Source organism: Sminthopsis crassicaudata, chromosome X, assembly GCF_048593235.1.
Source record: "Sminthopsis crassicaudata isolate SCR6 chromosome X, ASM4859323v1, whole genome shotgun sequence".
Classification (NCBI taxonomy): domain Eukaryota; kingdom Metazoa; phylum Chordata; class Mammalia; order Dasyuromorphia; family Dasyuridae; genus Sminthopsis; species Sminthopsis crassicaudata.
In genome coordinates, this window is record NC_133623.1 from 45334362 (window position 1) to 45352050 (window position 17689).

General features: G+C 44.0%; 1 long non-coding RNA gene across 1 annotated transcript in view; it reads left to right on the plus strand.

The window, feature by feature from the left end:
* Positions 1 to 4848: 4848 nt before the first annotated feature.
* Positions 4849 to 17689, plus strand: part of LOC141548398 (uncharacterized) — a 51349-nt gene continuing 38508 nt past the window's right edge. Inside the window, exons 1-2 of the long non-coding RNA XR_012483931.1 lie at positions 4849 to 4982; positions 5069 to 5193. This is a non-coding gene — a long non-coding RNA (uncharacterized LOC141548398). The remainder of the gene's footprint in view (positions 4983 to 5068; positions 5194 to 17689) is intronic.

The following is a 17689-nucleotide window of genomic DNA, read 5'->3' on the forward strand; positions in this document are numbered from 1 at the left end:
AGTAGGGTTAGGATTATTACATGTTTGGGGAATGGATGCACTTAGGTCATTTGAAGATAATTATGTCTTACCTATCATATGGAAGAAGCCTTAGGTTTGTTCTGCTATGAAGTCAGAAGAAATGGGTCTAAGGTCTGTCATTTGTGTGACTTTGGGCTAGTTCTCTGGACCTCAGTTCCTCATTTGACCTAGATGATCCCACCCCATCCTTCGAGCTAAGTCGAAGAGAGGTGGATCCATCTAACAAACAGCTTGCTCACTGAAGGGCAATGGCAACCTCATCACTGGAAGTCTTCAAGCAAAGGCTGGATTCTTGGGGAGGGGGTCGTTAAGCGGATACTCATTCAGGCACACATTGATTGGAGTGGAGGAGAGGCACTGAACACTCCTTCAGCGGGCACATGGCCCGTGATACTCCTGAGTGTAGCCAATCCAGATTAGCCTATAATCGGGAAATAGTGAACGAAATAAATCAAGATGCCCAAAACGTAGCTAATATGTTTTAGAACAAACTCAACACACAGCCTGTAAGGATCCTCCCTTCTGGTTTGGCAGCCTCCATTTCTATTGGAGGTTGGCAACAATGACCTGGATGACCTTTGAAGGTCCTGCCAGCTCTTGGGATTTTTTGATGATTAATCTGGGTTTTTTCCCCACCCTATGCATTTTTCACAGTCCTCTACTGTCTTCACATACCTTTATTAAATGACACATCTTGATATTGGAGTGGTGGGAGAAAAACACCTCTCTCTGTTCCCAGGAGTCTGAGTCACGGGTTTTGGCTTGGACTGGTTGTGTCCTGAGTTCTAGGGAGAGCCTCTGCTTGGGGGGCCTACCAGACTACTTGGGATATCACTCTCCCTGGTCAGGCTTTGGCAACCAAGACTCTACTTTTACTTAGCCAGAGGAGAAGAGAGCAAGGAAAACTGGACAATGGAATAAAAACCTTCCAATGGATTGAGGCCCGCCTGTTTGAGATGGGCCAACGAAGGGCCCTTTAATGATCTTTCCATGGCCATATAGTCATTCAGAAACAGAAGGACTAGATAAGACTAGTCTTATCTCCCTCATCATGCATTGATGGTTATATCAGGTATCAGGAATAACTGCCCTGATGGAGTAGCCCTGTCCAAAGGGAAATGGGCTGCCTTAGGGAGGGGGGAGGGCTCAAGGCAGAGGCCAGATGGCCTTTGGAACCTGCCCTTCCAGTAGGCTTTACTTTACACCCCTCTGTGTATTCTGCCGTCCAGCCATTCCATCCAGCCTTCTTCCTGTTCTTGGTGCAGGCCCCATCGACTCCCATCTCCATGCCTTTGCACTGGCTGTTCCCATGCCCGGAATGCTTTCCCTTCTCACCTCCACCTATTGGGGAAAGAGAAGGGAATAAGCATTTAATAAGTGTCCCCTGTGTGCCAGGCCCAACCTGGCTTTGTGCTGTGCCATTTCATTGACAACCTCCTCTCAGCTCTTGTTTCCATTGACAAATTTGACCTGGCTGCTGCCTCTGACCCTCTACTGTGGGACTCTGCCAGACTTCTTACGGTCTCCTATGTAGAGCAGAGTAGTTGTAACTCCCACCTCCCCATCCCCTGCTCCCTACAACTAGCCTTTTTCTCTTTGTTGGGCCTTGGAAAGGGGGAAACGGTGCAGGTTCCACACGGAATGTTCAGCAGCTGGGCCAAAGCATTCCTGTTGAGCACCCCTTTACTGCTTTGCATATTCCTAGAATTTATTGGGATCATTAACTTCCTGTTAACAGGCCTACGGTATGTTCTCACAACTGGATGTCATGTGTCCTACTTCTTTGTATTTGCAAAAGCCATCCGCCATGCCCGCCATGCCCTCCCTCCCTCAGACCACCAGCGAGAAGGCTGAATTGGAAAGTTTAGCCTGGGGTCGCCTTCTGCTCTCCTCCCCCACGCCAGAAATCAGAGCCTGTGCCATACTTGGGGGAATACCCAAGGCCTGAGTTCCAGCCTTAACTTGGCAACTTAATGACCATATGACCTTGACAAGGCAGGTAACATCTCTGGGCCTCACTTTCCTCCTCTGGAAAATGAGGTGTGAAACTTGTTAAACTAGAGTAGTTAAACTAGTAGTTAAACTAGTTAAACTTTTGGGCCCTGCATCTGAGATCCTAGGGCTTTAGAGCAAGTGACCACATCTCTGGGCCTCAGTTTCCTCCTCCAGAAAATAAGGGCGGGGTAGGGTGAACTAAATGGCTTCTGGGATCCCTTCCAGCTCCAGTGGATGACCTTGGCAAGATCATTTAACATCACCGGGCCTCAGTTTCCTTTCTGGAAAATGAAAGAGCCATTCCAGCAGGAAATCTATGATGAAGTTTTGCATCCTCCAAGTGGAAAATAAGCAGCTCAAGGGCAGGGCCTCCTTCCTTTTTGATCTTTCGAACTCAGCCCTTCCACCCTCTGCCTAGTGAGAATCCCTTGCTTCCCTGTCAGCTGCCCCCATTACCTCCCCATCTCCCTTCCAGCTTTCTCCCTCTAGAAATTACTTTGCATAAACTTTGTATTTCGCTAAGGGAAGGCTCCAAGTCTGAAAAGCCTTAGCTGGCCACATTTACATAATAAAAGCAGGAATGTGGCTAGTCAGGGGGAAGATAAAGACCTTTTCCCCCTGGGCTTAGTTTTGTTTCTGTGCCTTTCTCCCTGTCACTCATTCAGTTGTATAGAGAGAAAAAGAGTTTTAGAATTGAGAAACTGGGGGATGGAAAGTCTGGAGCCCACAGCAGTTTGCTGGAGGACCATCCTGTGCATGGACGTTGAACGCTGCTCGAAATTAAGCAAGGAGCCAGATAGACTTGCTGGCCCTGAGATAGTGAGCTGATTCCCAAGAACCAGGGGGCTGGGAAGTACAGGTCAAAAGGGAACATTAAGTCCCTGCCCTGGGAGAGGGAGCTTGGCACATGGGGCAAGATCTCTCTGGCAAGTGAGCTCCCGGCCAAAGCTCACAAGGGGAGAGTTGGACGACTTACTTCTCATGGAGGAGGAGGAAGAGAAGGAGGAGGAGGAGGGGAAGGAGGAGGAGGAGGAGGGAGGAGGAGGAGGAGGGAGGAAGAAGAAGGATGCTGGTTTTCTTTCCCTGGTGGGATGGCTGCATGTGAGGAGGGCTGAGCTATAGAGAAGCTTTACACTCAGTGAAGAGTCCAGCCGAAGACAGAGGCTGGAAGATTAGACAAGCTTCACAACCCGGGGTCCAGTGCAGTGATGGTGTCATTGGGGCCTGTGAAATCAAGGCTGAGCAGAGGCAGGGAGCAGGAGCCCAGAAGGGACTGTGTACCTCAGAAGACTAGTGGGGAGCAAGCCTGGAGGGAGGAGATTCAAGGATGGGAGTTCGTTTCTCCTGTGTGCCCTAATCACCTGTGTTCCTACTGTGTGCACACCTCCAGGAACTCACTTAGGCTACATGTGTCCATTGGAAATAGCCCCTCCACATGTCCTCCCAATGTATGATCACTTTTCCCACTGAGGTGGTATGTTTTCAAGAGAGAATTTCCCATGTTTCTGAGGGAAATGTTTTATGGCTACGTTTCCGCCTCGATCCTTCATTAAATGTCTTTACTATGAACTAATTGTATTCTCTGGCAGACCAGTAAAAGTAAACACACCAGTGGGGGCTTGTGGACTGTGATTTTGCGGGCATGTGGCCCTACAGACTACATGAGGTTAATTTACTGGAGGATTTATCCTGCGGAGGGGCCTTTATTCCCAAGGGCTCCATTTACTTAGCCATCTCGGGTTGTTCCATCCCCCAAGTAGAATGTAGCATCTTGGAGGGTTGAGGCTTATCTCTAGCTCGGGCCTTTGATAGTAGACGCGGGATAACGGAATTGGATCCGATCCCTGTTCTGAATCGGATTATGGCTGGAGGAGAAAGCAGTGGCAGGTAGACTGGAAGGCTCAAGGGCCATGTAGCCCTTGCGTTACTGTGAAGGATCCTGGATGACTCTGTGGACTCCTGGGGTCCTCCTCCTTTACCATGGATTTCACAACTTGAGATTGTGGTTCCTTGCCCAGTTCCAGAGACAGTTCAATTGTTTGTTTGGAGATTCTTCAGTGAAGTTGATGACTTTCTCTCTTTCCAGGAGTCCTTGAAAGTGCCAAGAAACTGTGTGGATCATTGGAAGCCTCTCAGTTCCTCCTGGGGTCAGGGTTGGCCTGGGTCCCGGCCTGTTCTCCTGGGGGTAGCCAGCTCGCTCGTTTCAGCAGGCATATCTTCGCAGTGCTTGGTGCACGTCCTTTCAGCATGTGTCCCAAATATTTAGAGGTGGATTCATTTGGGGAAGAAAGAGTTTTTCTTCAACTAATTTAACTTGAGGAAAATTCACATTTCCAGCTAAATAAACACTGCCATGGTTTCGATCAGGTGTTTCTTGCTCTTGCTGGAGCCCTTTTTCTACTAATGAAAATGTTTTCTTACCTTTTTTTTAACCCCTAAATGCCCATTTGCTTACTTTCAAAATAGTTACTAGTTACACCTGTAGGACCTAGCTCCTAGGGAATGGAGCAAACATGATGTCAAGGAAAGAGCATTGAACTTTGAGTCAAGAGGAATCATGCTTGAGCCCAACTCTGACACCTCCTAGCTGTATGAGCTTGGACAAGTCATTTGTATCTACTTCAGAGGCCTCCGATGTAGAATAGGGACCCACCCTAACAAAGGGCATTGTGAGAATCAATTGAAATAATCTACGGAAAGTGGGATGTGGGCCTGAAAGTGTTGTCTGTCAGCTATCGTGGTTATCATTATTCTTCCCAGCTGTGGGACTTGGCGAAAGCCACTTCCTCACCTTGGTCAGAGTTGCTCCCCATGCAGACGGCCTTCCAGTTCACAATCTGCTGCCTAATGGACTCGAAGCTCTTTCCTAGCCTAATGTCCTATGATTTCATGACTCTTCCTACCTGTTTCGTGAGCTTTGGACCAGTTTGTTCTTCAGGCCTCCGATGGCCCTTCTGTAAGATGAGGTAACTGGATTTGTTGTTTGCCAAAGATCATGCCAGCTCTAAATACTCACAAGGGAAGTTTTTCTCTCCCTTCTTGTTTGGTTCAGCTTCATGACTCGCCCACGAACACCTGACCCAGAGTTCGAGCTCTGGATTTGTCCTGAAGACATTTGAAGATGGCAGCTTTTTCTGGGAACCATGGCGAGACCTGCGTGGAAAATAGTAACATCAGGTTAGATTGCCTTTGTTTACTTGCTTGCTATTTTAAGGCTGCTTTTTCCCCCTAGAAATATGTCATTGTTGAAACACTAGTGAGAGAAGAAGTGAATTCCATGTGAGAAATATTTTGAGAACATTAACTGATTTTGTTTGTCTTATGAGACTCCAAGGTTGTGTCTGTTTTTATAAGGACAAAGTTGTGAGGTGAGGTGTGTTTGATTGAGTTCCGGCAAAAAGTTTCAGCTTCTGGGCTCCTGACTCTTCGTCCAGTACTACTTAGTTGTCATATTTAATGTTACGCTTTGATTTTTGAGAAATTTATGAGAGGATGTTATTTAACGATGGTAAAATAACAATTCAAAGCTGTGCCTTTTTGTTGACAGCTGCCTCATTGTTTGCAAAAATGGAACTTTCTTTACAGGTTTGAACCTAGGATGGGAACCTGCATGTAATAATCACATTACCTACAATCTCTGCTTCCCCCTCCCCCATCTCCCACCAAGAGATTAGTTGCCTTAAGTGAGTGGGGATAAATGTTAAGTCCTGCACCTGGCTCCTAACCCCACCCCTCTGCTGAAATTGCTTTTTCCAAGTTACCAATAATCTCACTAAAATGGGTCATTATTATTAGCTTAGCAAGCAGCCACAAACATGAATATTTCAGTACCTAAAGAATAGAAGAGAATTGTATATGAAACTGGGAATGCCTGTTGTATTATTTTATAAAGTTTATAATAAATTGAATGATAGTAGTAGTTTATCAGCTCCTTCTGAATTTACTTTAGCTCTCTTCGGAGTATTTGTAAATGTTTCGTTGATGTTCTTTGCTGCTTGTTGGTTTTTTTTTCCACCCCACTGGCCCTAACTCCTATTGGCCCCCCTAAATAAAAGCCCTTCCCTGTAAGAAAGAAAAGTCAAGCAAGGCAGATCAGTGCTTTGGCCCGGCTCCTTCTCCACCTCTGGCTCATCCCTGCTTTGCCAAGAGTCCAGAAGCAGGCTTTCCCATCAGTCTTCAGGAGTTCTGCTCGGTCACTGACTTGGAGCAGAGTTCCCAAGGCTTTCCTATTTGTTTTCTTTCATATGATCGTACTCGTTGTGGAAATTGTTCTCCTGATTTTTCTAACTTCATCCAGTCCTCAATGGATGGGCACACTTTGTTTTCCGTTCCTCAGAATAGCAAAAAACTGTTGTCAGAAATATTTTGGTTCATGTGAATCCTTTGCAGCTGCCTTTTTAACCTTTTTGGGGGATATATGCAAAGTAGTGATATTGATTGTGTCGAAGGGCATGCATAACTCGGTGACTTGTTGGGTTATAATTTCAAATTGCTCTGCCAGTAGTGCGGTAGGGAGCCTTCTGCCCTCAATCTCTTGACAGCTAAATCTGAAAGCTTTTTCTGTTCTCTTCATCCTTTACCGCTCTGAAACGTCCGACGCTGTTGAACGCTCTTTCTTTCTGAATAGTCTCCTCCTTTGAGCTAAATGACACTGATTTCTCTTGGTTCTCCTCTTTTTGTGACCTTTCTCTTCCTTCCCTAAAATGGTCCATCTTTGGTCCCTTCTCTTCTTGCTCTGCTTTCATCCACTCTAGAATTTCAGTTTCAGCCTCTGAACAGATGATTCCCAAATCTCCATCCCTAGGAGCTCCCCAGATTTCTACCCCTGCTTCTCTGTTTGTCTTCTGGCACCTCCACTTGAACTCCATCTTTTGCAAACTTTCCAAATTCAATTTCTGTGCAAAACCTGCCCTAACTTTCACTCCCTTATTGTAATCACGTTACTTACTTCATAGAGCTACTAGAAGGCACTTGGCCAGCCTTAAATTAGGGCTAAATCAATATGAGTTACTATTGAGTCTGGGAGGTAGGAGCAATGGATGGGAGAGCCATACTAATATCTGAGCATGGGCTCAAAGTGGCATTGGCCAGCTCCAAGATCAATTTTTTTCATTTCCACTCCTCCCTCTGCCCAACCCCCAAGAAATTGGATGATCCTTTAAAGGGGACATCAAGGAGATTCCTGACCAGATGTGGGGGAGAATAGAAGTTGCTTCCAACCATTTTGTTGTTATTATGCTTATTCTGCAGAAAATGAAGTAGGCTGAGAAAGGGTTAGGTGACTTGCTCCATATATTAGAGCTGGAATTTGAATCCCCCATTTCCTGCCCCCACATCCAGCCTCCTTTGCACACTTGACTACATTCTTTCTACACTTAGAATAGCACCATATGAAGCTTAGTGCAATTCTTCAAGGCTCAGTTTTCCAAGCTCCATAGGTACCTTTCCTTAGTGATACAAATCCGACTCCCTCCAAACTTGAGGTGCTGGCTTTTGTGGGATACTGACAAAAGGAACCTCCTGCTAGCCAGTTTTCTAAGTAGAACTCTGACAATCTTGTGCTATTTTTTTAAGTACATACATACACACACACACATACACACACACACATATTGTTTACTAAACTTTTATCCTTCTTCTTCAAAATAGTACGGAGGCATTTTTTTAAATAACATAGCCTTCATTGTATATTCCACCCCTTCTCCATCACCTACACATTGAACTCTCATTTTAAAAAAAGCAAATAGAACCATTAAGTCAAACTTTGGCTTTGGTCACATGGAGCAGAGAGGAGGGAAGAAGAAGTGCTAACTTATTTTTCCTCTAAGCCCAAGATCATTTTTGTTTGGCTGTCTTTTGTGCTTTTCTCTTCATTTGTGTCTGTTCTTCTCCTAGTTTTGTTCACTGTGCTCTGTATCATTTCATACAAATAGAAATTTGTCATATTTGTCTTTTCCTAGAGGGCAATAACGTACTGTTATTTATATTCCACTTTGTTTATCTTGTCCTCAGCTAATGGGTATTCACTTGATTCCTAGTTTTTGCTCACCAAACTGTGAGACCTTTGGCCTGTAGGTGTACCTCCTTGGGCCTCAGTTTCCTCCTTTTTAAACTGAGGAGTTTGGACCAGATGAAGTACAAGGACCTTTCCAGCTCTGTTTCTGACCTCATGAACTTCTTGGGGTCTGTGCCCCCATGGCCAGTACTACTTGGCAAGGGGAGCTGTTAAAAATCTTTTAAACTGATTGGGACTGGGTAGCCTTCAACATCCCAATGGCCACCTCCACAGTATCATAAAAAGGCTTCATAGAAGCTTTATACACAATGAATTCCTAATGTATGCTTGTTGAACTGAAGAAACTATTTTTAACAATAGTTTAGTTTGTTTTTCTAATCACATGTAAAGATAGATTTCAATATTCATCTTGGTAAGATTTTGAGTTTGAAATTTTTCTTCCTCCCTTCTTTTCTTCCCCTTTCCCTAATACAACAAGCAATCTAATATAAGCTATACATGTATAATCATGTTAAACATATGAAGAAAACTCTTTAGTCCGGCTTTCCCATTTGGTGAAGTTGATTTTGTTGTTGTTGTTGTTGTTTTTAAAAACATTTTTATTGATGATTTTTATATCTCCTTGATTCCCCATCTGTATTTCTTCTACTCCCAGAGAGTCATTCTATATAATAATTATTTTTAATGAAAGAGGAAAAAAATAGAAAAAACTGACCAACACACACACAAAAATCTGATGTTATTTACATTGTTACATGCTCATCAACCTCTCTTTGTGCAACGGAGAAAGAGGAGCCCTTCACACACTGGCCCTTTCTACCCTTCCAGTGTTCTTAGACCATATTAGACCTGTAGATATGACACGTGCCTTCTCCTTTGTGTTCCTTAAACAAGACATTCTGTCTCCCTACTCTGGGCATTTTCATTTTCACTGGTTGTTCCTCAGATCTGGATTTTTCTTACTTCTCATCTCTGACTCCTGGCTTTTTTCAGGTCTCAGCTAAAACCTGCCTTCTTCAAGAAGCTTTTCCCATTCCACCCCTCCCCCCCATTTAATTCTAGTGCCCTCTCATCTCTCTGAGACTACACCAAATTCATCTGATCTGTGTCCTGTTTGTAAATAGTTGTTTACAAATGGTCTTCTCCTTTAGACTGAGCTGCTTGAGAGCAGGGGCTGTTTTTTTTGCCTTTCTTTATACCCTGGGTTAGCATAGTAATTGGCCCATAGTAGGTGTTTGGTAAATGTTTGTCAGTTTGACTTCTCATGTCTCTTCTTTGGGGTCAAGCTTGGTCTTTATAATTTTGCAGTATTCGGTTTTAATTATTTTGTGGTAGTGCTTTCCATGTACTTCATTTTAGTCATTGTGTAGTTTGTTTTCCTGACTCTTCTGACTTCACTTTCATGTTCAGTTTGCTGTTCAGGTTAAGTCTTGCAGTGTTTTTCTGTATTCCTCATGTTTGTCATTTCTTACAACACAGTAATGTCCCATCACGTTCCTGCATCACAGTTTGTCAACAAGCTCTACTTAATTTCCAGTCCTTTGCTACCACAATAAGTGCTGCTACAAATATTCTGGTGTATAGGAAATCTTTCTTTTGATCACTGACCTCTTCAGGGTGTGTGCCTCACAGTGAGCTCTCTAGAGCAAAGGACATGCCTAGATGTGAAGAGATTGACTTTGATCCTAAAGACCAACACTTTATATCTTCTGAGACTTCTCTCCTAAACTCACAGGGAACTAGATCAAACATGGTAAGATATCTACATATATATGTATGTGGAGTGTGCATTGGAGAGATGTGAAAAGCAAACATGGTCTGAGGGGAGAGGCTGTTGCCATCTTCTGAGTGGATCTCAGAGCAAACCTTGTGGAGTCTGTGGTGTTTGTGTTGGGATTTCGAAGCAAAGCAGGAATTCAGCAAGTGAAAAAAAGGTCAGTCACAAAGGGAGTTCAGGTAGATTGCCATCTCTTTTTCCATTCTCTCACAGGCTTCCCTTTCAAGTTTGGCTGTCTTCCTCCTAGGAGAGAGAGTTATTCTCGCATGGGCTTAGTTCCCTTTTCCCCATTAAATAGTTCTATATGTTTGTGGCTCTTGTTCTTATGACTTTTAAGCTTCCCAGTCACTCTAGGGTTCTTAGTGGTTTCATGGTCCCCTTTGATACAAAGGTAATTGATCATTTCATAATGCCCTTCCCAAGTTTTTCAGACTTTCTTGATGGAAATATACTATTTTGGGTTCTAGAATAATGCTTATTTTGGTGATGGATTTGTGATCCCATCAACCTGGGCATACCCTCTGTAAGAGTGTATCAGATGGATCAACAATGAGATGAACCAAATAAGTTCCAATAGAGCAGTAATGAACTGAACCAGCTACACCCAGTGAAAGAACTCTGGGAGACGACTATGAACCAGTACATAAAATTCCCAATCCCTCTATTTTTGTCCGCCTGCATTTCTGATTTCCTTCACAGGCTAATTGTACACTGTTTCAAAGTCTGATTCTTTTTGTACAGCAAAACGACTGTTTGGACATGTATACATATATTGTATTTAATTTATACTTTAACATATTTAACATGTATTGGTCGACCTGCCATCTGGGGAGGGGGGAAGGAGGGGAAAATTAGAACAAAAGGTTAGGCAATTGTCAGTGCTGTAAAATTATCCATGCGTATATCTGGTAAATAAGAACTATTAGGAAAAAAAGAGTATATCAGAAACTGTTCCCATAGAACCTTAAAATCAGAGAATTCAAGCAACTAGGAGCTGGAAGGATCCTCACAGGATATTATGTGATATTATACAGATTTTGCAATATTGTAAAATTTTTGTATACTATATAGTATATAGTGTATAAATAGCATCATATAGTACCATGTTGTATTGTATAGTATGGTATAGTATCATATATCATGATATAGTATGTAGGATGGCACAGTATCATAAGTATTGTATAGTGCAAGTCGTATGGTATAATGGTACAATATAGTATATAGTAATATATGGTATATTATCATAGTATAGCATATAGTATGGACCAATTTCATCCAGTATTGTATAGAGTATGATATAATATAATATAGTGTGATATGATACAGTAAAATATGTAGCATGATATAGCATAGAATATGGCACAGTATCATGTTACATTGTATTGTATGGTATAGTATCCTCAGTATAATATAATGAAATTATATAGCATTGTGTATAGTATAGTATAATAGAGTTATATTATATATTTATATATTATATAAATATATAATATAACTCTATTATACTATACTATACACAATATATATATAATTATATATATATATTTATATATTATATAAAACATAGTTTTGTATAGTATGTTATACAATTCTATATCATATAGTATAGTATCAAATCATTATAGAGTATGGTACAGTATCAAATAATATGGTATAGTATGGCATATAGTTCATATAATATAGTAAGAGTTTAGCATATTACAGTATGGTATGATATCGTATAATATGGTATCATTTAGTATGGTATGATATGGTGTAATATAACATAGGATGGTACGGTAATAGCTCAAGAGTTGGCAGGGACGTCGCAGGTCAGTGAGTCCAATTTCCTTATTTTATAGGGTAGAAAACTAAGACCCAGTAAACATGAGTGACATACCCAATCCAGAAATCATTCATCTTTGCCTAGCCCATTCCCATCATTCTCTAGATGAGGAAATTAGAGAGAGAAGGGAAAGGTAGTCAGCAGCAGAGACAAGATTCTAATCCGGATCCTCCGGCACTCCATTGTACAGCATGACCTCTTGATCCCGACGGTGACTGATGAGTCTGTGGTTGTTTCTGTGTATCAGTTTCCCCTGTAAGTGAGAATTGGGCAGTAAGAACCTTCAAATGGATGCCTTAAGGGGAAAAAGTTCTTGAAGTAGAACAGCTTTCTTCATTCTCTGTGATAGAGGGGTCTAACGTGTGTGGCAGCCTGCAAAAGAGTGCTGCCTGAATCAATTTGAATTAGACTTGGGAAATATTTAACAAAATAGATTAAAATATACTAGAACAGAAATACTATAACTGTGATTTTCTGGGTCAATCTGTAACTACGGAGGTCCTTATGTACAGTTCCGTGGCCCCTGTTTGCGTGTGAGTTTGAAGCCACTCTTGTAGCAGTGTACATCTAGTTAGTACATCCACCCAACATTTTCCCTACTCCCTCTGGTTCCCTCGATTCAGGCCGTTCTTCCAAAGCCAGTGGCTGATGCGCTGGAGAGGGAATGAGGTAGGAAATCTAAAAGGTGTTTGGAGTTTCTGTCCTCCCCCAGATTTCCACCGTTTTTCCTGTCATTCTTCACTCTTACCAGATAAAAAGATGGCTGGATCTCAGCAATTAAAGCAAAAATTAGCCAATGTAAGAGAATGTCAGTGTCTTTATCCATAGTCACTCCTAGCATGCCCTCATGGAACTTAGAATCCTGAGTGTATACGGATGGGTGTGTTAGAGAGGAAGGATAAAGTGCTCTGGGAAGCCTGCTATCAACACAGGGCAAAGTGGAGTAAATGCGGGTCGTTGCTTGGAGGAAGGTGCCATTGGAGTTGGGCTTTCAAGGCTGGCTAGAAATGAAAGTGAGAGGCTATGAAGGAAATTCAGTTGAGCAGGTCTCAGTAGATTGGACTTAAAGTGATAGGGCAACATTGGAGCATTGGGCACCCTCCAAGTTCCCTATTCTTCCAGAATCCCTGTGCCCTGGTGCTCTATGTTCTCCTGAAAACTTAGGTCTGGTACCGGATTTCACTGCTGTTGGATTCTTGCTAAGACTCATTGAACAAAAAGTGGAAAACATGGTGTGTGGGGGCTGAAGGTGGAGCCTGCATCTGAACAGAGGAATGGGGACCATAGAGATGCAGTAGGCGTCATCAGAGCTGTCCAGCGCCATCATGATTTCATGGAGCTTTCTCTCATCAGTTTCATCCTGATTTTCCAGGGGGGCAGGTCAGAAAGCTCGAGTCCTTAATTGCGTGTCTTTGTCACACAAGAGCCGATCCACTGTCTGAGGCAGTGCGGTGCACTGGGATCATTTCTGGCTTTGGAGTCTCAGGATCTGGATTCCAGATCTGGCTCTGCTATTTACGAGTAGTGTGACCTTGGTTAAGTGACTTTCCCTCTTTTGGACCTCATTTTCCTCCTCTGTCAAACAAGGATTAGACGGGATGGCCTCTGAGGCACCTTCTAGTTCAAGCAAGATTCATGGTCCTGGCTCAAGTGAATGAGCCTTTGAGACTCTTGCAGTAGATCCACATAGAAGGAGTTAAATTTGATCAACTATTCTCCAAATTCCCTTCTGATTATAATTTATAAAAGATGCTGTTTTTTTTCTTTTATTGTTCTCCTCCTCTGAACTTGTTCTTGATGTTCCCCTTTTCTTTTGTCCTTTCCCTCTCATTCTCTCCCTGTCTATCCCTTATCCCTTTTGTGCTCCATTTGTCTCCTTCCCTTAATCCCTACTTCCCTATTCTTCAACTATTCTCTGGGTCTAAACTTTCTACATCTCCTTCTACCTTCCTTAAGTGATCATAATAGGAAAGGGAAGTATTTTCCCTAGTAGTTGGTATAGCCATTGAATCAAGTGAATCCTCCCAATGCTTAATTGACTTTTTTTTTCCTGAGGCAACTGGGGTTAAGTGACATGCCCAGGGTCACACAGCTAGGAAGTGTTAAGTATCTGAGATCAAATTTGAATTCAGGTCCTCCTGACTTCAAGGCCTGAACTCTGGCTTAATTAACTTTCAATCATTCATCAGCATCTGTATCCTTATGTCTTTGACGGCTAGATAATTGTGGCGTGTTCTACCCTGAATGCTTACCTTCCAAAAATGGCTTCTACAGTCACAGGAGGGCCATAATTTTTCTATTCTTTGGACCAGTTGAAGGAAGCTGGCCCTTCCACTTCCCTTTGTACTTGGAAGGAAAGGTGACTGGTGGGGATTGGCAGTAGATCTCTGGGTTGGAGAATCTTCAGGTAAAATTCAGGAAAATGTGGGAAAAGGATGGATTCTTCGCATTGCCGTGTAAACTTATCACTTCTGGCAAGGTTGTGGCGTTGGGGGGAGCGTCCTTTCCCAGAGCAGCTGGCAGCATTGTCTGACACTCGGGGACATGAAATGAGTGGCCCCCCAGGCTCATGCTGAGTATCACAGGCAGGGGGTCTTCCTGCTCCCCAGGCCAGCCCTGTGTCTACCATCTCTCAATGATAACAGTAAAATGCAAATTTCTTGAGTGCTTTATGGTTTGGAGAGAGCATTCCTCACTCGTTGTAACCATGCATTACCCCCCCCCCATCTCTTTTTTTAGAGATGAGAAACTGAGGCTCGGAGGAGATGATGATCCCCAGTCGTGTGTTGAATCCTTGGAAACAGAAGGCAAACCTTCTGCAAAGTGGGGGTGGGAGGAAGTTTCACACTTTGGATGCTTTCTCGTCAGTCAGCAGCTACCTAAAGAGATGAGACTCCGTTGTAATTAGACTGGGCCTTGGGAAGCAGCAGGGTTTCTGAACAAAGTAGGTGTTACGAGGGCTTGCAAACAGTCTGTTGGCCTTCCTCCTCAGAGGAGCCTTAACAGTTCCCATATTTACACCCTCGATTTCCCTCCTAGCCCCCCCTTCTTATCCGTTCATGGTGCTGAAGTCACTAACTGTTGGAACTGGTGCCAGTTCTGAGCAAGGCGAGCGGGGATTAATGAGCTCGGACTGTATCTAATTGAGCTCCAGCCTGATTACTCCCAGGCCCCTTTCTCCGTTCCTCTTCCCCACCAGCTTTCTCTGCTAGCTTTTTTTCCAGCTGGGTGTTTAGTCCGGATATTTCCCACTCTGTGACCTTTCCCATTGCGTTGTACTTAACAGGCCTTTCCAGTTGTTTCCATGCTCATTTCTGCTGTTACAGACTTCATCCAGGTGCTGTAAGTAGAGAGTCAACAGATCCATCCCCTCGGAGATGCCAGAGGAGCTCTAATTTCCTGTCATCTGGAACCTGGACACCAGGCCCGAATCCAAACTGTTCCCTGTCTTCCCTAGCCTCCGCATCAGAACTCCCAGTCAGGTGTGCGGGGCCGATTTTTCTCAAGCCCAACGACACTGAGAACTGCTTTCAGAAGAGAAGGCCTCCCCCTCCCCGTTTCAGCTGAGCGAGGACCTCTTGCCTCTGCCAAAAGCCCTGTTTGCAGAAGCAGATGGCTGAGGAAGCAGTGAGGCTTTGGGGATTGTAGAAACTAAGATCTCAAGCTGGAAGGGAGCTCAGGGGCCATCCAGTCCAACCCCTCTTTAATTTACCAGGGAGAAAACCTAGGCCTGAGGAGGAAATGCATTTTGCCCAATGGCCCGTGGAAAGTAAGTGATGGTCCGAATCCATCGCCCTTCCTGTTACGGGCTGCTGTCTCTCTGGTCGTCTGTGCACTCACTCTGTACTACCCATAGCCTCCAAATGGCTGATGTGCTTCTTGGTTAGTTATTTTTCCAAGGAGTGAGACACGTACGCCATTTCCACAATCGTCCTGTTCGTCATAAATTCTCTTCAGACCTGAACACTAACACAGAAGCCCTGGCCCCATCCTGAGGTAGCTTCAGAGTTGAGGGAATGATCATACCTAAAGAGTCACCATTAATGGGCAGAGGTCTCCCATGGAGAGTGGCGGGGTGGGCCTGGGAAGGTAAGATGTGGCCCCTTTGCAGATTTGCAGATGACAGGGCCTAGAGGACAGAGGGAGGATTCAGAAAGTCTTTATGGGATGGAATGATTGGAAGAATGGGATTTGATGTACCAGAAGGATCGCTAGGTCTCGAGTCAGAAGACCAGGCTTCCAATTCTGAGTCGGGCACATGCTACTCTTTGAACTTTGGACGAGCCGCTCGACGTTTTTGAGTCTGTTTCCTCATGTGTAAAATGACATGGCTGGACTAGCTGACCTTCTGATGTCCTTTCTAGCTCTAACTCTATAGATGATCTGTTTAATAGAAAATTTAGTGGGAATAAATGTCAAGTTACATTCCGTTATAAACATACAAGTACAAGATGCAGGAGGCAGAGCACTTCTTTTGGAAAAGATTGGGGTGGCTTGTGGAAAGCTAGCTCAAGATGAATCAATAGTGATGTGGCCCAGAAAGTTAATGGGATCTTGAGCTTCCCTGGGGTCATGGTGCCCAGGAGCAGAGGTGCTCTCTGCCTCGCTTTGGGTTCGGTTCTGGGAGGAAGGGGATGGGAATCAGCTGGAAGGCACCCAGGACGGTAGAAGAGCTCAAGGCCATGTTGATGACTGTGGGGCATTTTAACTTGAAGAGAAGGCTCAGGGGGCATTTGGTCCATTGCCATATTTGAAGCACCGCCATGTGGAAAAGAGGAGACTCTTGTTCCGCTTGACTGAATGGCGGGACGAGTGGCCATTGGGAGAAGTTACAAAGATCTCTCTGAGAAAAAGCATCATAATAATCACAACTATGCCGGGATGAAATGGCCGAATTACAGCTTGTGAGCAGAATTAGATGTGCTTCTCCTTAGTGTGTGGGATGGGCTTGATAATCCCTGATGTCCCTTCCAACTCTGGGAGACCAAGATCCTGTGGTTTCTAGACATCTTATTGAGAAGCTGACTTTACTCAGGCCTTCTCCTTTTGCTTTCGCCTCCCCTTTCCATACTCCCATACTCCCATCCTGCCCTATCCCACCTATACCACATCCTGTCCCAAGTATTTAACAACCAATAAGGCCAGAACAGGTGGTGTTTCCCAAAGATAATAGCAATTTAATCCATCCATCCATGTCTCCATTTTAAAGACAAGCACAGTAAGGTGTAAACAAGAAAAATGTCTTGCCCAAACTTAGACAGGTAGCAATAATGGAGCCAGAATTTGAACCCAGATCCTCTCATTTTAAAACCTATTTGGGGGGTATATGTGTGAGTGTATGGAGGAGGGGGGAGGGGAAGAAGGAGATGGAGGAGAGAAGGTTCATGATTATGACACAAGAGGATGTATTTCCCCTCTATTGAGGGGAACCAGCCCTGTTTTGACTTGGGGATCATGTGGGAATAGTCAGTGACGACTTAGTGGGCATAGTTCCCAAAGTGGCCTTGGAAGACAAAGAAGGACGTCAGTCAATAAACGTTTCTTAAGTAAGAGGCGTTCGGGTGGTACACTTGTTAGATCTCTGTGCCTATAGGCAGAGAGTTTAAAGCCACCTTAGATACTCACTAGCTGTGTGACCCAGGGTATGCCACTTTACCTTTTTTGCCTCAGTCTCCTCATCTGTAAAAGGGGAATGACAACAGTACCCACCAACTTCTTGGGTTATTGTGAGGATCAAATGAAATAATATTTGTGAAAGAGTTTAACACACTACCTGACATACAGCGGGCATTATACATTCTTATTCCCTTCCCCTTCCCTTATTAAGTGCCTACCATATGGCAGGCAGTGGGCTAAGCACTAGGGATACAAAGAAAGGAAAAAGGCAGTGCCCATTCTCAAAGAGCCCCCGATCTAAAGGAGGAGACGACAAGCAAACAACCGTGTATACACACCACCCGAGGTAATTCCCAGAGGAAAGGCTTTCCGTGGAAGGTGGGATTTGAACTGGGAGTGGAGATGAGGAGGGAGAGCATTCCAGGCAGGGAGTACAGCC